Source organism: Mustela nivalis (assembly GCF_964662115.1).
Source record: "Mustela nivalis genome assembly, chromosome: 5".
In the NCBI taxonomy this organism is placed as follows: domain Eukaryota; kingdom Metazoa; phylum Chordata; class Mammalia; order Carnivora; family Mustelidae; genus Mustela; species Mustela nivalis.
The window spans coordinates 86,552,415-86,574,315 of NC_139024.1; the positions used below are offsets into that span (position 1 = coordinate 86,552,415).

Sequence of the window (21,901 nt, forward strand, 5' to 3'; positions counted from 1 at the left end):
TCAGAGGGGCCTCCCAGGTCCCATGGCCAGCAGGTGGCAGAGCTGAGGCCAGGCATCCAGGCTCCCAGACTCCTAGATCAGGGTTTGGTCCATGGCAATTTGCCACCTGCCTGCCCTCACTGCTTCTTCAGGAATGTCCTTGTGCGGCAGTGCTGAAGCTGCCCAGGGCACACAGCACTGTCTCCTGGGCAGAGGAAGCCAGGTCCTGCAGAAACAGTAGGGACCCCCTCTGCACCCCCACAGGCCATTCTGTCTCTTTGCTAACAGCACGATGGTCAAGGGTGTAGATCCAAATCCTGGCTCTCCAATGTCCCCGCTGTGTGGTCCTGGGCTAGTCATTTAAACCCTGCCTCAGTTTCCCCACTAGAAACCCCAGTGACAACAGTCCTATGTCCTAGGGTGGTTGCAGGGAGTTAAGAGTTAATAAGCATAGAATGCTTAGAACATTCCTGGCAGGTAGTAAGGACTAATCAGTAAGGACTGATTAGTAAGGACTAATCAGTAAGGACTGATTAGTCCAGACTAATCAGTATAAGTGTTAGTAAGAATTTCTTGGGACACAGTCAAGGGACCTCAGTCACTATACATGCCTAGGCTATTCGCCAATCCATCCATGCCTCAGTTTCCCCATCTGTTAAAGAGGGAAGTAATTTGTCCATATGAGAGGCTCGAAGACAACCACAAAATTTCAATAACTATGAAAAGAGCTTAGAATTAAAAAATATATATACCTCACAAGTGGGAAGCTTGATGGCCAGGTGACCCCCAGGCAGATGAAGGGCTCCATAAATCACTCCCAACAGCAGGCTTCCTGGCTTTTATAGGCACTAAGGCCCAGGCCACTTTCCTGAACATCATTCAGAATTTATAGACTCTTGTCACTGTCTTTCTCAATTCTTTTATTTAGTTGCTTCAGAAGCAAGCCTGGGGTTAATAGATCTTTTGCTGCCCTTCCAGGAAAACACAGCCCATGCTATATAGTCAGTGCCCAGCCAGTGGGAGCCTGAGGGGGAGAGAGGTGCTGTGGGGCTGGCAGCCTGTCCACTCTGCGACAGGCTGCCTCCTCCACCTGCCAGGGGGATCCAATGACACCCCAGAGCCCGAACATGGGAACCAGCCCTCTGCACATGGGACCCAGTGATGACTGAGACCTCCTGCCTTCTAGGAATCTGAACGGGACTGGGCTCAGCTGGGGGCCTCCTCCCACTTATCGAACAGGGAAACCACAACAAGAAGTGCCAGCTGAGAACCTCTGATGAAACCTCATCCTGCTTCTGTCCCTTACAAGCTTTGTGACGTTAGCTAAGTTACTTGACCTCTCTGAACTTCTGTGTTCAGAGCTGTAAACAGGGCTACTGTCTACTCCACAGGCCACTGGGATAAAGAAATGAGACCATGTACCATGGAGGCAACCAGGAAAAGATACAAAGGGAGGTGTAGCAGAGTGAGCAAGAGCATAGGGCACGGGTTCCAGAGAGCTTGGGCTCAAATCCCAGCTCAGCCACTTCCTGGCTGAGTGACCCTGAGCAAGTTACTTTATATCTCTGAGTCTGTCTTGGTTGTCTCTTGAGTATGCTTTGGATAAGATTATCTAATTCACAGGGTTTTGTGAGGATGAAATAGGAGACTGCCTGCCGGGGCTTAGCAAATGTGAGCAGCTAAGAGAGGCTGGCCCAAGGGAAGCTAGTGTGGTGGTTAAGGGCAGTGGGAATCAGACACAATTGGGTTTAAATCCTGGCTTGGCCATGCAGTTTCTGCGGGACCTGGAATTCATCCCAGTGGCCTGGAACTTCCCCAGTTTTAAAACTGAAAGTCCTGCATCCCAGGAACCCCCTTAGTCTCTGGCAAATAACCCCTTTGTTCTTCTGAGCCTCAGTTTCCACATCTACACAGAGAGTAGTAATACCTATTTGCAAAGGCAGAGAGGAAACTAATGGAGAGAATATGTGTTGATCATAGCTCCAGCAGACAATCCACAACCAGGGCCAGGCACTGGAGTGCTTTGTAGATACTCACTCATTTCATACTCACCACAACCCTGGGGATTCGGTGCTGCTATAAGCCCCATTCTACAGAGGTGGAAATTGGGCTCCGAGGGGAGTGGCCTGCCCAAGGCCTCATAGCTCATAGGTGCAATCACTAAGATTTGAACCCAGGCTGTCTGGTTTCTGGGTCTCACCGTGCTGGACTTCCTCTCACATAACAAGTGCATAACAAAGTATTCTTTATTGAATAGTACCAATTAATAAGAAAAACAAAAATCGCATCACCCCCCTGAATGATGTTCCCAGCTTGGGTTCTGCAAGGGGTGGGAGTTAATGATTTTGAACCCATGGGAGGGAAGTGAAGGGTCCCTTTAACATAGACTTGACATTTTCCTTGGTTGAGAACCCTTCGCCTGGGCAGATGGTACAGAGCCTGGCAAGGGAGTCTGGGCCCCTGAAGCCCCACTTTGCAGCAGGTCCGTGGGAGCCCCAATATGCAGGCTGCACCCCCCCGGGAGAGCTTACTTCCAGCAAGTCAGGCCACAGCAACATCCTCAGGCTCAGGCCCCGCTACTCACTCTCCTCCCCGCCCTAGTAGGTGCCGTGCAGAGGCAGATGGAGCAGGGATTCCTGCTTGTCCCAAAATGCCTGCCTCCTCTCCCCCGTGGGAAAGAGAGCGGGGACAGTGAGATGAGCTGTGTTACGTGACCCAGACTCAAGCAATGACAGCATCTGCTCAGGATGGAGGCAGGAGGCAGGGACTGGGTGGAGTCTGGAGAGGAAGGGCCTGTGGCTGTAGTCCAGAGTGAAGCCGGGACTTTTGCTCAGAACTTCTGCTCAGACAGGTGTCTCAGGCCACAGAGGGCAATGCCCAGGAGGAGCCCCCCAGTCAGGGACGGGGCTGGATGCTGCCGAACATCCAGGCACTCTGAGCAACTCCTCTGATGCCCACTGGCCTGCTCTGTCCCTGGGAGCCAGCTCCAGCTTGGAGATGGGCCTGGACCCCAAGCAGCTTTGCCAGTGATTGGTGCAGAAACCCAAAGAGCAAGGGTAAGTGCATGAAGACAGTCCATCGGGACCTCATGGAGGTCAGGACAGCAACATGCTTGCAGGGACACAGGAAAGAAGGAGGCAGATGGCCAGTGAGCCACCCAGCTGGGATGTTCAACACCCCTCCCCTATGCCTGCCCTCCTGCCCTGGCCTGGCAACCCCAATTACAGATATTGGGGGCCCAGTCAGGTCCATGGCCCCCACTCTGGGAGCATTTCTAGCTTGCGCAATGGACCCTGTCTTTCCCTTAGGTGTAGTGAAACAAATACAGACATTGGAGGTGTGTGAGGCCAACAATGTCTCTAGAAACACGGTAAAGCCAGCTCCCCCTCTCCCCCCATCCCCACCACCCTCTCAGCCCACTCCAGCCCAGGGATCACAGCATGTGACAGCCTGAATTGCAGACAAGAGTGTGGGCTCAAGAGTCATGCCACTGGGTCTCAAATCTAAGCTCTGCCTTCTTACCTGCATGACCTCGGCCAAGCTATTTGACTTCTCTGGGCCTGTTTTCTCACCTCTAAAATGAACATAAAGCAGTGCTCTCCCCAAAGAATTAACGTGGGGATAAAACAGGTCCACAAAGCTTACATTAAAATAATGTCGGGCCCACCATAAGCATTCAGTACCCAGAAGCCCTTATCCTGATGGTATGATACCATATCATTTTGATCCAACGTGACCTGGTCATTCCATTAGCCTCTCTGAGCCCAATTTCCCCACCTTTAGGTGTTGATAGTTCTGCTTCCCCTCCTTCCTCACCGTCCTGGGGTCCAAAGTAGATAAACATGGCTGCAAGCCGAGCTTGAAGAAACTATCAAGGGCTGTTGTCTATGGGGAAAGGATGAACAGAATATATACTCTCAGAAATATTGGGTAATATAAACATAATACTAGCAGGTTATGATACAATGTAAGATAATACTCTGCATTAAAAGCCGAATAGAAAGAGAGACAAGACAGATGGAGGAAGAGGAGGAGGCAGAGAGATCCCGAGCGAGACAGGGACAGCGAGTGAAGCCTGAGCTTGAAGAGCAGGGAATCAATGTTGTACTGTAATTTAAAAACCAATATACAGTAAATAGCAGCCCAGCACCACAGAGCAGCTGCGTGGCAGGGTGGACGGCCTGAGATTACTCACACCCCAAGCTGGGCCAGTCACCAGCTCCCGCCAGCCTCCCCTGTAAGTCAGGATCCGCCGCTCCCTCCCTGCTCAGATTTTATCCTGTAGCTGTCAGTTCCTGCCTCCCAATGACGAGCCGTATTTATATGGCACAAGATGTATGGCCCCAGTGGATCCCACAGACCTGGAAATGAGGCTGGGGCCTGGGTTTGTCCCCTGGAAAGAGTGGGTCTGGGGTGAGGCTTTGGTTCCAGGCAGCCAGGTTTTATGGCAGGAGCAGGAGAACCTCCTGCCAGGTTTTGTGGCAGGAGAAGCCAACTGAGGCCCCGGGCCACAGTTGGCTTCCAACTCCTGCTCTCCCCCCGGGGGTTCTTAGCCTCTTCTGGCCTTCACTGCGTCCCTGACTCACTGCCTCCCTGACTCCTCGTGGCCACACACCTACTCTCCACTGCCATCCCGTGTCCCACCCTAGACAGTGACCCCATCATCTATTCCCATAACCCAACTCTCCCAGAGCTCCCAAAACCCCAGCTCATAAGCATTCCCCTGGGCCTGGTTTCTCCCCACTGGAATCTTCATTCCCTCTCTGTGTCCTGGCTCAAGGCTCATTTTCCTGCCCCAGATGCTTTTCCAGCTCCATCAAACCAAAGGATCCAGGAGGTCCCTCTTCCCACTACTGGGATGGGCCCTAGGACATGGGTGCTGGAGGCTGGGGGGCAGCAATCATGGCCCAGGGGGATGTCTCTCTCTCTCGCCTTCTACTTGCATATAGACCAGGCTGAATGAAGGGTCTCCTTCTTGACAGACATTCCCCTTGTCCCGGTTCCACAGTCCTCTTAGGACCCCAAGCACAGCCCACCTCCATCCCCATCCCAGGGCATTCATAACACTTTCAAAAAGGTCCAAATAAGTGCATGCCATGACCCTGCCACTAACTCCATCCCCTGATGTACTGTGTTGTATAGATGCAACCCACCTTCCCCTGTGCCATGCTGTGTAGACCCAGTCTGGGCACGGAGACCTGGAACACAACAGAAAGTAGCACCTACACACACACACATTGTGCCTCCCTTCCCAACAATCTGATCCCAGCATCAAAAAGCACCAGGCAGGAGGTCCAGTTCTGAGCCCATCTGTCATGTTTACCCAAACCCTCCAAACCAAATTCCCCTAACCACTCAGCTGAACACAGTGTGGCTGTGAAGTAGAATGGAAACCCCAACTGGACCAGCAACCACTCTGGTAACCTCTGTGCCTCAGTTTCCCCTCATGCAATATGGATATAATCATAACATCAGTCTTGCCTGCCTGTTAGGATTGTCAGGAGGGTCCAATGGGATATGTGAGAGTATTATGAAATTTCCCAAGTTGCCATAGAATTTAAGGGGTGCTTATTTGAAAACAGTATCAATTAAGTTGATCTACATTGTTCTTCTCTGCACCTAGGGAAATGCCATTATTATACCCACTATGAATAACTACATCTCATGCTTACACAGTGTTCACTGTGTGCTGGGCACTGCTCCAAGCACTCTACATATAGTAATCCATTATATTTTCCTAACAACCCCATATGATGGGTACTATTATTAACCCTATTTTGCAGATGAGGAAACCGAGGGACAGAGAGAAGAACCAGCTTGAGTTCACACAACCAGGAAAACAGGACAGAGCGTAAACCCTAGGAATCGTGGCGGGGGGGGCAAGTGCACACATAGTTTCTACATAAGAAGACTGCTGCGTCCCCATGATTTAATGTCTGAGTGTCCCCACATAATGCGCCATGTTTATCTGCCGCATCTTTCTCTTTGACGAAAGCTGCCCCAGGACAAGTAGCAGGCCTTTCCCCATTAGAGAAGGCTTCTCAAGGGTCAGGAACCTGCCCAGCTTATTTGGAACCCCCGTGTGCTCTTCCCTGCCAGCAGGCAATGCCCAGGTTCTTGCCCTTCGAAGGCTGGGCCACCATCCTCCCCGCAGTGTGATGGTCCACACCTGTAATGTGCTTAGAAGCCATGACTGGACAGAGGGCCTGGGATTTATGTCTATTCTAAGGTCTCTCCTCACTTCCCCTTCTCACCAGCTCAGCCCCGGTGACGCAGATAATCAGGCCAGGAGGAAGATTACATGGTTCCTCCAGGGTTAGCTGCCCCTAAATGGGGACCACAACCCCTAAATCTCCTCATCCAGTCAGTTTGCATTTGGGTGAGACGGTAAGATGTCAGCTTAGTAACGGGGCCGAGGAGGGCTCTGGGAAAGCAGCGTGAGACAACCTGTTTTATCTTTTCTTTTTCTTTTTTTTCAGTGTGAGAACATTTCTTAAGTGGTCTTCATCCCCGCCACCATCATCACCACCACCATGGTCTGCAGGTGTGTAGATCACATGTGACCTTCAGCCAAGTCCTGCACCACGACACGCGCACACAGAGGTGGTGGGAATGCAGGTGTGGGAAGTCAGGCATGGGAATGCAGGTGAGGGAAGGCACGAGAAAGAAGCCAGACTGGGGGACGCCTGGGTGGCTCAGTTGGTTGGGCAGCTGCCTTCGGCTCAGGTCATGATCCCAGCGTCCTGGGATCGAGTCCCACATCGGGCTCCTTGCTCGGCAGGGAGTCTGCTTCTCCCTCTGTCTCTGCCTGCCATTCTGTCTGCCTGTGCTTGCTCTCTCTCCCTCTCTCTCTCTCTGACAAATAAATAAAATCTTTAAAAAAAAAAAAGCCAGACTGGGCCCCCGCTCCCCACTTCTACCAAGTCCTGGAGGTCACAAACAGGGCTGGAAAATGTACAGGTGGTGGACGTGAGGGGGCTGCGTGTGCATGCAGGCTGGAGAGGTGACTCATCTCCGCAGCACCTGGCCTGCGGGGCAGCACACAGTAGGCGTTCAGTAGCTGCTTGCAGAACTGCACTGAAATCTGCGAGGACTGCCAACCAGCCAGCCACGAGAGGACTGGGTGATGGAGCAAGGGCTGGTTCGCCAGATGTTAAACTACCAGGCTCTCCTGACCTGAGGGCTCACAGGGGTTAGAGAGGGCATGCTGGAACAAGCTAAAGGAATCCTTGCTCCCAGGCCAGGCAGCAAATTCCAGTACCTACAGCCCTAGGAGCACAAAAATGCAAGCAAATTGGGGCCGTGGTGATGACAAGTCCCAGTTCTCTCCTGCGCCCTATCCACCTCCATGGAAAGGAAGTGGATTGGGGTTGGGGCGCCCATGGGGTTGATTGAGGGCAGCACATTCCATTGCTGAACCAAAGCTTCTAAGAGCGACCGATAGGCAGGAAGGAAGGATCACCAAACAGCCATGTGAGTGCACACTCGTCCCAGGGTGAGTTCCATCACCCCATGCATGCATCTCTTGGGATCCAGTTTCCCATGGTTCCCTCAGGGAAAGAGAGAGCCTCCTGTTTCCCAGGGATGTTCTACAGCATGCCCAGTGACCTGTGGGAGCCCATCGTGGCAGTTCTGTTATGACTGTGAACTTTTGCATGGCATCTGAAGTCTGGCTTCTCATACAGCTGTGGTCTTCCTCATCTGAGTGTAGCTCCTCGTCCAAATGCAGAGGAGGGCAAAACAGGCGCTGCCCAGCTCAGAGACACATAAGAACTACAGGAGACCAGGCACAGAAATGTTCTTTGTCAGGCGGCCAGTGCTCTGCAAGGGCTGGATGGCATGCGTCCATGTCTTTGAAGGAGAACTGACAGCAGCAGACAAAGGGAGCATGTGCTAGTGTGTGTGTACGTGGGTAAGAATATGTGAATGTATGTGAGCCTGTATGAATGTGTGCCTGTGCAGGTAGGTGTGTGGTATGTGCACATGTGTATGAAGATGTAAGTATGAGAGTGTGTATGTGTCAGGCACGTGTTTTTGCATGTGTGGGGGGGAGTGTGTTTATGTGTGTGAATGTGAGGGTGTGCAGATGTGTGAGTATGTGAGAGCGTGCATATATGCAAGTCTGCTTGTGGGTGTGTGTGCACGTGTATAACTGCACGTGTGAGTATGCAGGAGTGTGTGTGTGTGTGCGCGCGCACACACATGCGTGCATGGGCTGGAGTGAGGGAGGAAGGAGACACTGGCATTTACGCTGTAGCCCTGGGATCCTGGTTATTCAAAACTGAACTCAGTAACCTAGTAACGGGATTTGGGGCAGGTTTGCAGCAATCAGAGGGCATCAAGCTGAAGGAAACATTGGGTCAGCACTGCCCGGGGGTGCAGAATGAGAAGGAAGCTGGAGGACAAGTCACTTCTGGGGCCTGGGAGGCTCAGCCAAGGTACATTTCCTCAAGCAGATTCAGGGACTTATAAATCAAAGGATCAAACACCTGAACTGAAGGGATTTAAGAAGCCTTTGGCCCCACTGCACAGGCGAGGTCAGAAATGGAGATGGGCTACCCAAGTCACTGCACGAGATCCTGGAAGAGCTGAATGGGGAAAACTCATTCAAGGCTCCCCTGCACAGCAGGGAGTCCACCACTACCAGCCCTGGTGCCTTGTACTGTAAGAGGACCTCTAATCTTTAACCTCATGACCTCAGGTCACCAGCCTGCTTTTCTGCCCCAGCAGGACCTATGTGGATGTAACAATGGTTTCATTAAGGGGGGGGGGGGCACTGAATCAAGGCAGAAACCTTGCCCACCCCAAAATCTTCGATACCTTTTTAGAATGGCAGGACCTCATCTCACAGCCCTTGTTAGGAATTTCCAGGGGTTTCCAGGAGCTCAGAGAATCAAACATGCCTTTACCCTCATCCTGGAGGCTCCCACATCTCTCTCTCGTCAGACTCTGAGACCCAAGCTGGAACCTGAGCTGAGCTCACTCCCCAAGCTCCTCCAAGTCCTACAGGCTAAGTGACCATATATCACTCATTTGGGGGACCAGGAAGGGTTAAATCTTATAGCAAGAGACCTAGTTTACAGTTACAATTGGCCCTGGAACTAAGGGCCCCGAATCTCCACACAGTTGGAAATTAATGTATAGCTTCTGACTGCCTCAAAAACGCAATTACAAATAGCCTGCTGTTGACCAGAGCCTTACTGATATCATGGCTGGTGAACATGTATTTGTGTGTTATCTGCATTTACATACTGTATTCTTGCATTAAAGCTAAAGAAAGGAAAATGTAACTAAGAAAATCATAAGAGAAAATGTTTTCAGTTCTATACTGTGTTACAAAAAAAAATCCGCATGCAAGTGGACCTATACCATTCAAGTCCATGTTGTTCAAGGGTCTATTGTCAAAAGTAAGAGCCTCCACAGTCTCTGCTGGGGACCCAAGGGAATCCCCTACCCCAGTTTTATTTGACTCAAGCTGCCTTAATAGGGCACCAGATGAGGAATAGCAGGTGAGAAAGATCCCGCTAGCTTTGGGGAAGGGAATAGGGAGTGAGTTTTCAGGAAGGGAAATGGGAGGACCAAACTGATATTAGGGCCCTGAGTTTGGACAAGAAGGAAGACCACTCAGTGCTGGCCTAGGTCAAAGTGGGGCACGTGAAGGGATGGGTTGGGGGATCTGACCCAGAGGAAGGGGGCTTAAGAGAGACTCGGTGTCCTGCTTCTCACCGTGATTGTGTCTGAGCACACTGAATGGCGCTCAGCTCCTGCCAGTGGGGGGACAAATACTGGACATGCCCATAATAAATGCATTGAACTCTCAAGAGCCCAACTTTGGGATTTTGCAGTCTCTCGTGTTCCAGCGCTGCTGCTGGACTGCTTCAAGTATTCCCAGCGTCTATGGCAGACAATCCCATGTAGGTTGATAAATTACAAGAGCTCAGTTTAGTTACTTAATCCGGCTTGACACGGTTTAAAACCTAAGTCCTGTCTCTCCGGTCTCAGTCCCTCAGGCTGGTCTGGTCTCCATTAGCCTCGCCCTTAGAGGTATTCAAGAAAGAAGGCCCAGATCTGTTCACACCCAGGGTGGCCTGGCTCTGAGTTGCTCTGAAACCAGGCCACATGTAGTGTCCTATCTCCTCTCCAGGACCCCCAACCCTTTAAACATCCTGCAGCTACAATGCAAGGAAATCACCTGGAAAAAAGTAAAGACTGAAGGATGAGGACAAGTAGAGGCAATGTCACTCCTTAAAATTGCTTGCTGCATTTGAACTCAATGGTTTAACAAGCCAGTGACCCAGCACACGGCTATCTCTGCTCTTTGCTTTCTTACCTCTTGTCCCTCACCCCTCTGTTCAAAGACCAGCCTTGGGTTTGGGGGCCGTGCATCCAACCCCGCCCCCACTTCCCTTCTTGATAAAATGAAGATGCCTATTCAGGAGGTCCAGAATGGGATGGGGTTTGCGTTGCTGGCCTGCTCCCCAGAGATGCTGATGCTGCTGGCCCATGGACCACCCATGGGGAAGTGACCCGTCACATTGAATCTGTCCTCCTCACCATCTCCTGGATTCTCCCAGCTTCGTTATAATCCACTTTTTTTCTAAACCTGGTCTGTTAGCCCTGAAGCATGCATTCTCATTGGGGACAACAGCGCCCCCAAGGGGGCAAACATTTGTTCTTGGGAGGGGTGAAAAAAAAAATCTTACTTTTCCTGTATGAGGCACAGAGACACCTGCAGTACATAAACAGATATGCACTATACCTATGGTATTAAAATCCATCCTGGGGTGCAATTAGGTGCAAATACTGTCTAAGAAGGCTTCTTGGAGAGGGTCGCAGTGAAAAGAAGATCTAGAAACATGGGCCTAAGGAAAATGCCTTCCTCCTACTCCAGTGCCAACCTTCACTGATGCCTGCCTGATTACAAAAGTAAATGATGTCTATGTCATTGTGTCCCTTCCTAGCTGTCTGCCACCGGTGCCACCCAAATGTCTGGCCCACATGCCCTTCTTCTGCAAGTTCTGAACCCTCCCTTTTCCCAAAAGGCATAGCCCCCACCTGGCTGGCCTGTGGCCTTACTGGTTAACCCTAGTCCCACATGAAACTGATACTTTAGAGGCTACCTTCCATGCCCTCATCCCTAAGAAGTGGTACATTTAACATTTTACTTACTTGGCTTCAATAAGGAAGGGGTCACAAACATAACCCTGAGCACTAACTGTATTATTCGCTGCATCAAGTGCTTTCACACGTGCCGTAAGCATTAGCATCCTGACTCATCAGTAAGGAAATGAGGCCCCAGGGAGTAGAGATTTGCCCCTCACTCAAGTCATACACACAGCAGAGCTGGGTTCCCAGACCCTCTGTCTGGTGCTCACTCCACTGTCCCGTCTTCTGTCCTACCCACAAGGACGGTGTTGCCTGGTTGAAGGGAGCTAACAAACTGGTGGGAGTGAGCGGGCAGGGCAGACAGACATGTGCACAGGCAAGGCTAGGCTCCCAGGGTCTGCAATGGGGCTCTGAGGTCAGCCTCCCCAGGAGGTCGGCAGAATTTGGAGAGGGACAGGCCCATGGGGCCCCCTGTTCCTCACCTGCAGGACAAGGCGTCCCAAAGGACTTAAATGTGTGAATTAGCTTTGAAATAAGACAGACATGAGAGTCAAGTGACTGTTCTGTCCTGTATTAGTGACCCGGTGGGTCCCAACTTCCCTGAACCCCAGTGTTCTCATCTGGAAGGTAGGGTAGCAAGAAGGGCAAATTCACAGAACTGGGAGAATTCAATAATATCATAATGTGAAGGGCTTAGCAATGTGCCTGGCACATAATAAGCAACTAAGAAATTGTTCCAGGGAGCCGGGCCTGACTGGCCTCAGGAATTTCTCAGAATATCCATTCTGCTTGTTCAGTACCCCACCCTTGAAATCTCCCAAATCCCCAGTAACCTCGAAGAATTTAAGAGAAAACAAAATTTGTCTTCTATGGACTTCTATGGGCTTTTGCTCTTCCTGAAATCCTTATCTTCCCCCAAGGAGCCCTCCTGACTGCCCTCACTCTGAGCAGGCTGGACACGACTACTCTCCCTGGTCCCCATCTTCATATCTGAAGATTTGCTCCCTGAAAATACCTCTTCTTAGACATTATGGTGAGAGCTCCTCCTCCACTCCTATTCCGGTTGGTTCATTAGTCAGACCCTGCTAAATACATACTGGGTCTGAACCTCTCTCCCCAGCTTGGTGTGCCCCCTAACTCCACAGATGGGACCCAGGTCCAAGTTTGGGTCCCGCACAGACCCCAGCAGGAATCATGACCATTCAATGGGTCTGGACCATATACCACCCTGTTGAGGCCACTCTTGGGCAGCAAGAGGCAGAGGCAGAGAAGAGAAGGCAGTGGCCAGGTTCTGGGAGAAATTTCACACTCAAGCCTCGGACTGGGAAGGGTGACGAATGACACTTGTAAACCACAGAGGCTGTGCTTCCTGAGCAAATGTGCATGGCTGTAAAAGTCTGAAGCAAACAAGAAAGAGAGGGAGGCAGGTGCCACAACCCCAGAGGTGAAATTTGCTTTCCGAATATCAATTCCCAAAGTTTTCTGGAGGGCTTCTGAAGTCTTTCAATGATCAGTTTACCCGTGACGGCATCAAACCCTCCTGAGAGCTAAGTGGGTGGGGAAAGCTAGAGGTGCTACCCTCCTGTCTCTGAGGGGCCTTTCCCCCTCCAACAAAACACTCCTCCAGCTCTGAGCAGGGATTTGGGGAGCAGTGAGACAAATAGGAGACTATAAAACATCTGTGCGGCATGTGCTCTTATTTCCTTTCATCCAAGGAGAACCCAGAGGCTCCAGGGATCAACCAACAAAAATGTGGCAGAGCCAGAATTTGAACCCAGGCCCTCCAAATATAGGTCCGATTCCAGAATATGCTGACTCTAACCCTTCAAATAAGCTGGACCCTAAAACACCAATGGTGTTAAGAAAAATCACAAAACACCCAAATTGTTGCTTTAGTTGGAGAGTCCATTTTCACTTGGCTATCCCTCTGCTATCATCTCTGCTTTCAGTCTGGAGTCCTCCCCCACCAGAATGGGAACGCCCCAGATGCCAATGACGGTGGTCCTCTCCACCCTGGCCAGGGGACTTTCTGAAAGGAGGAGAGGCCCTCCTCACCCACCTGGCTGGAGAGACTCCACGACCCTGACACTTGGGGGGCGGGAAACCCTGGGTTCTTGGTTGCGCAGCTGAGACAAGAAAGCGGATTAACACTCTAGCCAAACCAGAGTTTGGGTGGCCAAAAACCTGCCAAGTTTCCCCAGTGGCGCCACCTACCTCATCTGCATTTCCCACCCCATCTCCTCCTCATTCTAGCCTCCCAGGAAGCTCCGTGCTCACTTTCTCTGAGGTCGCACTCCCCAGCTTCTCAGACCAGGGCCTGGGCAAGGAAGTGGCACCGCAGAAAAACAGGGAGCCTGAGCCCCAGCAGCCGCCCCGCGGGCACCCTATCCAGGCGACCAGGAGCTGCAGCGGGAGCCGACCTCCCGGAGGAGCCGCACCAGAGGCTGAGACTGAAATGCCAAGTTGGCTGTTTGTATTCCCCAGGGCGAGGGCAGGAAGATAAGTAACGATATTCCTGAGCAGGAATTAGACCAGAAGCTCTAAATTGAGGGCTGGGCAGGGGGCCTGAGTAGATGCACCTGAGGAACCGGAGGAGAGGGACGGACAGAACTCTGTATCCCAGCCAGAGTCAGAAGAGAAAGACGACATCCCAGCGTCAGCGGAAGGGGCCAGGGCAGCTGGTGTGGTCCGCGGAGGCTGACAGCTCCAAGACGAGGCCCTCATGAAAGCTTCCTTCCGAGTCCTCCCTGCGCGATCCTGACCCCCTTCAGCCTCCAAAGTACCCCACACCAAGTCCCAAGCTGGCTATGCTCCCTGGTGTGTGGCTGTATGAAGCCAAGGGCGCAACCCCAGGACTAGGGACCCACACTCCCAGTCTCCCCTACCTCGAGTCCCCCACCTCAGCTTCCCCATCATTAGTTCTAAACTGCACCCCCACTGCACAGACAGCAGCCCACCCAGAACCTTCCACCCTGGTCCCTGCAACTTCACAGCTCAGAGCCTGGCAGTTTCCTCCCTAGCCTTGCTCCTCCCCAGCCGTGGGGGTCGGTTTCCTGAAGCAGCCAGCGCCCTCCCCCAGCCCCACAAGACCAATCAGCCCATTGCAGCCACAGCGCCCCCCCCCATACACACACACACACACACACACACACACACACACACACACACACCACTGTGGCAAGCCAGGGGGTCAGCATCTATAGCCATGCCTAGGATTCCAGCTCCCTGTGTCTGTCTGTCTGTCTGACTATCTGACTCTGGTGTCTGTGATTCTCAGCGGGCACTTGGTGTTGGCCTGATTCAGTCCCTCTGCAGTCTCCGCTCAGGCTCACTCCTCATTCTTTCTCAGGCTCTGGCTTTCAGGGGCTTGCTTGGTCTCCCTCGAACTTGCTGCCTATGTCCTTTGTACCGGGGTGACAGGAAGAGAAGCAGGACACCTCCCTGTCATTGCCTTGGGGTCTGTGCAGAGTACAACACCCCGGACCTCAGATCAGTCCATCCCTCTTCCTCCTCCCTGCCCAGGCCAACCTTTTAGAACCAGGGCAGGGCTAGGTGGGAGATAGACCTACCAACCAGGCATGGCTAATGCCAGTTTCCATATTGCTTCATCATGCCATTCAGATGCCCCAAGCTGCACACACACAATCCCCCTGATCTCCCTGCCTTCTGCCTGAGGCCAGGACAGGGCCCTGAGCCTGCCCTACCCGCCTCCCCAAACTGCAATGATGCCTGCCTTCCCTCCATCAGCGCTGAATCAACCCCTTCGCACCCAGCACTACCCAACCCCACCCAGCCCACAGAGCGCAGGGAGACCTGGCGTCTGACCCAGCCCCCAGCAATAGCTCAAGCCAGGCCTCGCGTGTGGGGAGATGCAACAGAGTGGTCTGGCGGCAAAGTTCTCCTGCTGCTTTCAACGTTGCGGTACACCTGAGGCTCCCGTCTCTCCCTCCTGCTTGCCGGCCTCACACGGACCCACTCTTCTCGTTCCTCGCCAGAGTTTCACCCCCACTCCAGGGGAAAAAAGAAAGGAAAGGAAACCTCCCGCGATAAGGATGGGCGAAAAGAGAAGGTGCCCGCACGAGTGCCCGGGTGAGGGAGTGCTCGAGTGAAAAAGAAAGGGATGCAAAGTTCCCGGTTCCCTCCGGCGCGTTCAGCCCCGCGCCAAGCTCCCGCAAACACACAGATCGCAGAAACGCGGCGGCGGCGACCACTTACCTGGGCGAGGCAGCATCTATCCCCGGCTGGGAGGTTCCGAGGCCGGCTCCGCGGGGCGCCCGGGCTCCCCGGCTCGGCCACGCATCCTTCCCCGCCCGAGACAGGCTCGAGCTAAGCTCTCCGGCTCCGGCGAACGCAGGCAGATGGTGGCCTCGGACGTCCACGCGGGTAGAGCCCTGAGCGGCTTATTCTATTATATCCATGGCATTTAGCGAAAAGAAGGGAGGAAAAAGCACAACTTGTTCTCTTCTCTTCCAGATTAAAAAAACAAAAACAAAAACGATAATCCCCCCTAGGAAAACGCAGGTAGGATTCTCCAGATCGAAGAACCCTGGGCATTCCCAGGGACCTCGGGCATCTTGGAATGTAGGGTGTCTTCAAGTTCAGACGAGCCAGCCGGGTTGTGCGTGTGTGAGTGTGTGTGTGTCTCAGCGAGAGCGAGCCAGGCACTCACACCCACACACACACACACACAAACACACTCCCCCGCACTCCCCGCGTGCACACCGCCCCCCGCGCGCGCGCACACGCGCGCACCCGGACACACACACGCACAGCGATCACACGCGCAGATCCGGGAGGGAGCCTGGCTGGCTGCGGAGGCAGCGCGGGGCTGGCGGTGGAGAAAGCACAGCGGCCGGAGGCGCCCGGGAACCCCGGGCAGTGCGCACCGTCCCCGCCGAGCTCGCCGGTGCGGCAGCCCCCAGTGGCGGCCGGCGGAGCTGCAGGAGCCGGGCCCGCCGCCCAGCGCAACCCCTTCAGCGGCGACCTACACCGCCGCCGAAACCGGAGGGATTCGCGGTCCCCTCGTGGGTGGCGCGGAGACGGCGAAAGCCGGCCAGCGGGCCCCGCGCAGAGGGCCGGAGGGGCGGCGGGCAGGCCGCGAGCCGCGGAAGCCGGGAGGGCGGGCTCAGCGACCCAGCGGCACGGGCAGCCCCTGCGCAAGGCGAGCCGGGCCGCCGGGGCTGCGCCGCTGCGGCCGGGGCCGGTGCTGCCGCCTCACGTGCGGAGCGCGCCGTGCAGCCTTCAGCCCGCCGCCTGCAGGACGAAAACCCGCCGCGCCGGCCCCGCGCTGGTGGGTGGGGGCTGGGAGGATCGCGCCCACCCAGCCCAGGTCCCAGCCCCGAGTACCGCATCCTGGCGAGGGACCCGTGAAAAATGAGCCCCGGGAACACGTACACACAGACTTAGACTTTCCGTGAGTATCACGGGGATCCGTGAAGTGTGCAGTGGCGCCGGCTGTTCGCACAGCACCTTTGCAACTCTTTCCTTGCCTGATCCTCCCAGAAACCCTCATCAGACACAGGAGGGAACTGAGGGCCGGAAGAGTAGAGCGACTTGTCCACTGCACGTAGCAGGTAGTCCCTATTCCAAGCCGACTGTGGGCTTAGCATCAGAAGGTCTGGGTCTGGCCAGGGTGTCATCTTCCTTTGGCTATCCTCTTTGCGCACTAGAATCAGCAACCTGTTCTTGGGAAGGCTGGACTGGGTTCTCCTTTACTGGGCTTCCCAAGAGGGACTTGTACCTGTCCCACTGAAGGAAATGAAAATCTGAGATTCCTGCTGGTACTCTAGCTGGTAAATCCAGAGGCAGGGAAAATGTCTCAATCTATCTCTTATTTCCTAATGGGTAGCACCTCCCCAGCACCGTCCCAAATACCCACGGGGAGGCACATGTGGCCTGCGGATGTGTCTCTGCAGCCCAGGATTGGCTCAGCTGGATAAATTTGTAATACAAGACCCTGCCTCCTACCTGTCTATGCTCACAGGTGAGTGCATACTGACAGAAGCCCAGGCACCTAGACTCCATGTCCCGGGCACCCTCTCCATGGGCATCCAGGGAAACTGCCAGGTCAGCCTACTGCAAATTCTAAAAAACAGGCCCTTCCTGACAGGGATTCTCGAAAGGAAAGCTTGGGGAGAGGGGGGAGGGGTGCATGACCAGGATCAAAGTCAAGGTATATCCGGGTGTGCTGGCTTAAAAACAAGAAAGTCAGGAACCGGGCGTGGAGATACAGGAGGAGAAAAGAAAGGAGAAGGAGCTGGAGGAGGAGGTTCTTAGAAGGAGGTAGGGGATAGAAAGGAGAAGTGAAGCAAAGAGGACGGGAAAGGGTGAGCTCAGCATGGCCAGTGTTTGTTTTCCTTGCTTACCTGTGGTTTTGCATGCCATAAGTGGGGGTTTCTGGGAGGGGGTTAGGAGTGGAAGGAGGAAGTATACCTCAGACTCAAGGCTCTGAATTCCCCCAAGAGAAGGGGCAGAAGACCTGGTCATCTCCTTACCCTACAGTTACCCATGAAAGAACCAAAAATCTAGTGGCAGGGATAAGACCAGGCTGGCACCAGAGAAAGATGGAGCTGCTCTGGGAAACCAAAAAAGCACTAGGATGACATGGAGAGGCCAGGCACCCAGGGATGGGGGATGGATGCCCCAATCCCTGCTCCAAAGTGAACCCAATGCCTCATCAAAAAGTTTTCCCAGCTCAGAGAAGGAAATGGATATACCATGAAGAGCCAGGACCTGGATCATTTCTTTTCTTTTTTTAAAAAATGCATATGCATGAGATTTATTTAAATGAATGGTTCATTTCTTACACTTTGGGTAATTCTGAGGACAACTGGTTTATTTTTCGAATCCTCACCTAGCCACTGAGCATGGGGCTAGAAGTCAGGTGGCCTAGATGCTCAGGATGGCTTTGTACTAACAAGCAATGTGACAATCCCTTCCCATTGGAGGTTTGGACTGTGTTCTTTCTGAGGGCCCACCCAGCTCTAGGAACCCCCACCCCCAGGGATCTTGGCATTTGAATCAGGGTGGGGACCCAGGTGTACCTTGGGATGCCAAGAGAAAGCCAATCTACCATTACCATTCACAGTGGAAAACCCCCAGAAGATAACCCGAAATTCAATAATGAAAAGCTGAATGATGGTGGATTTTTTTATTGCTTGAACAATAAAAGCAATAAAAGGGCTGGGGAGGGGTACTGCTGTGCCAACTACTGGGTGCTTTTATGAACTGCTGACCACAGAGGAGAGCCTGTGCTTCCCAAAGGGGTGCGTATGGCCTGGGAAGGGGTGAAGGAACAAGGAGGAGAACAAACTGATACACAAGCCGTTCTAATGATGGGCATTTGGATTCTTCAAAATGTCACATTTTCACCCTTCTAAATAACACCGTAATGGACATCTTTGAGCTTAACTCTCCACCCACATTCTTGTGTCTCTGCTTGCACTAGATTCCTGGAAGTAGGACTACTGTGCCAAAGGACATGTATATATCTCAGGCTCTCGGTCCATACTTCTCTGTTTCAGTTTGAGAGTTGAGGCCTCAAAGTGTAGGGCAGACAAATGATTTCCCGGAGAGCACTCAGCAGGTAGTTAAGGATATTTTCACACCCCCTTTCTCTATGCCTCTATGTAGCAGAGGGTGACTGTGCCTTGAGCCTCACACCATATACCCGGGCCATGCTGCACCCTTGGATATAGCTTTAATACTCCAACCTGAATTTAACCCATGTTCCCCCTGCCCCCAGCCATGACTCATCTCCCCCTGTTCTCCTGGGCACTTGTGACCAGCCTCACCTTATTGTCTGCATCCCTTGGCTTTCTGGTTGGACTTCAGGCACCAACCCCACACACCCCCCCCAGCACCTTTCTGGGCACACGGCTGGCTCCCAATACCCCCTTGCTGGGTAAGATCACAGCTTCCACTCAGAAGATGTCTCAGGATGGTCTGGGGTGGGGAGACCTCCAGTATGAGGAAGAGAAGACCAAGTTGGCCTGACTCTTCCTAACCAATAGAAGGACTCCTGTGCAAAGAACTATAGGGAGTCTATCTTTTCTCTATCCACCAAATGTGAAAAAGAAAAGAGTGAGGGATTCAGATTAGATGGTAGGACAGAGGCAGTTGCCTGAGCCTATGGAGTCACAGGGTAGGGACTGTGGAGCTTGCTCTATAAAAGAGGTGTGGTCTGAACTTCCAAGAATGCACTAGATGCTTCTCAGAGTCTCCCATGGTGTGTTGTGGCCTAGAGAGTGACTTTGTGGCCCAGGGAAGTAAGACAGATATGGGGCACAGACTTATAAAGCCTTGGGATCTCCTCCACTGAGTCTTGTGTAAGGGCTGGAAGTGGGGAACCACTCCTAAATTCTTACCACCTTATTCCCTTTGCCCTCCCCCAGGACCAACAGCCAACCTGACCCCAGCTTATCCCACTGGCCTTGTGAACTAGGACAAATGCATCTTCAGAACCTGAGGCCCAACCCCTACCCAGGAGTGTACTTTCTGGAGAGGAAGGTCCAGTGTCTTTTAATCCTGCAGTACCCTCTACCCCTCCTCCCTTCCCAAGTGCTGGAGTAAGAAGCAGCCCAAATAAATCCCTATTAGTATGCATATGTATTCCCAAATTCCTTAACAGCATGACTAACACCACCTACAGCCATTAGCTCGAGTATGTTTTCTAAATCCAGTTTACTTTTCATCAGCAAGCCCTCTGTTTACTCCTCCCCTTCCCCAGGTCCCATGAGCTCCCTTCACAGCCTCACCCTCTTACCCCAGCAGCAGATCTGGGGCTGAGTGTCTGATGCATCAACAGGTCAGAGGATCCTGAGACATTATATTCAATCAACAGAGACAGAAACGTCTCTCTGAGTATCTCTATAAACCACCCAACCCTCCCCTAAATACTGTATGTAGGGAGAAGGGAGGGAAAGAGAGAAGGCAGTCTCTTCCCCGAGAGAAAGGACACAAACCAACCCTGGCAGGGTGCCTCGCAGTCTATAAAGAGCGTTCCCAAATGCTACCTCACTTGTTCCTCACAACAATCGCATGAAATACATCATCATCCCCATTTTACCAACAAAGACACTAAGTCCTAGATAGATAACATGATGGTTCCAAGAGTTTGGAGCTCTGAATGGATGACCCTGGATTTCAGACCAAATCATCTGCTTCCACGACCTCCCCGATGCCTTCCTGTATACAGAGTGGCGCCTCTGAGACTGGCCTGGATGCTACTCCAGAGTGGCATGCTGTCTGGTACAGCCCAAGGTGCGGTAGGCATCCGGCGAAGGGAAGGAAAGCTCAGGCAACCAGGAACAGCTCAGTGCAGATTCTGCAGCCAGGGAGAACCACCCTGGCAAATGCAGAGTTAAGAGACCCTGGCTTGTGGGATAGAGTGGGAGAAAGAGCACCAGGGGGAAGAGAGTGGAACTGGATTCTGGTTCTTTAGTGCGATCTTGCTCTGCTCTTCCTTTCTCTGGGTCTCAGCTTTTCCATCTCTAAAATGGGAGAGTTGGGGATAAATGATCTCTAGGATCCAATGAAGAACAAAAAATTAAATGGTCATCCAGAGTGGAACTTGAGGTGTCTTGGCTCAATGGACAGTTGACAATAGACCGATGCTATTGACTTCCCTGGATTTGCCTCCTGCCAGCAACCCCCAAATCCTAAGGGTGGTATTGAAGCAGAAACTCTGTGGGCTGTGGCAGGTGCCCAAGGGGACCTGGGAAGGATCAGGACCCTTAGCTCCACCTAGGCACTTGCCCCAGCCTTCCCAGTGCTTCCTCAGACCACCTTGCACTCCCAGCCTCATCTCCTCTCTGGCCGTCATGGCAGCAGGCTTGTCAGGCAGCACATATGGCATGCTACGTGCCAGGCACTCTTCTTTTCCCTGGACAGTGGTTATTTTATATAAGTCTCACAAAATCCCATGGGGCATGTACTGTTATTATCCCATTGTACAGATAGGGAAACCATGGCACAGAGAGGCTGAGTAAATTTCTAGGTCAGAGAGTTGGTGAGGGATGGGGGGGGGGCGGCAGGCAGCATCCTAACTGTGACACTGAAACTCCAGAGCTTATGCTAGAAGTGACTGGTTATAAAATAAAAACTTGTTTCAGAAGAATCAGGGTAAGGAAAAATTGCCATCCCAAGCTTCCAAATGGACAGGGCAGACCTCCCGCTTTCACACCAGAGGCTAGTCCCTCTCCCTGCTTTCTTTTGTATTGTTTGGAGCATATAGTCATAAGTATGAGGTTTGTTTTATAATCCGTTCAAAGGTGGAAGCATAGCTATTGTCATTTATGTCCCTGACTTTGCATCCTTCACCCAAGAGATTTATCACAGCAGGAATTGACTGACTACAAAATTCTTTCCATTCCTTAATCAAGACCTTGGCTTTTCTTTCAAAGGGACTTGGAGAGCGGAGCAGAAACCAACCCATTCCTGGTCCCAAGCAGGACAACTCAACTTCCTCTAAGAACACTGCCTTTGTCGGTTTCATGTGAAAAGCACATGAAACGATGAAGGGGAAGAATAGCAGTGGCCCCTTCCTACATTCTGATAGAGCCGACCATCTCTGTCTACACACGGCTATAAAGGAATGAGGTAAAAGTGAAAAGTTTGGGAAAATTCTCAATATCCAGAATAAAGAGATCACTTGCAAGCAAGGAAATCAGATAAGACTTCAAGGAGACATTGACATTTGAGTGACACTTGAAGGAGGGATGGCATTTTTTGGTGGGTTAAAGAGATGAGAGAAACTGGCAGTCTTGGTGGGGGTAACAGTACAGATGAAGCCAGGGAGGAAGGGCAGTAAAGTGAG

The 21,901-nt window shown here is 52.4% G+C and overlaps 1 protein-coding gene across 1 annotated transcript in view; it reads right to left on the bottom strand.

Moving 5' to 3' along the window:
• The window catches only part of LRFN2 (leucine rich repeat and fibronectin type III domain containing 2), a 173,837-nt gene extending 158,366 nt beyond the window's left edge, over positions 1-15,471 (bottom strand). The window contains exon 1 of the mRNA XM_082731128.1: positions 15,301-15,471. The gene's annotated coding sequence lies outside the window, so the exon portion shown is untranslated. The remainder of the gene's footprint in view (positions 1-15,300) is intronic.
• Between the last annotated feature and the right edge of the window lie 6,430 nt (positions 15,472-21,901).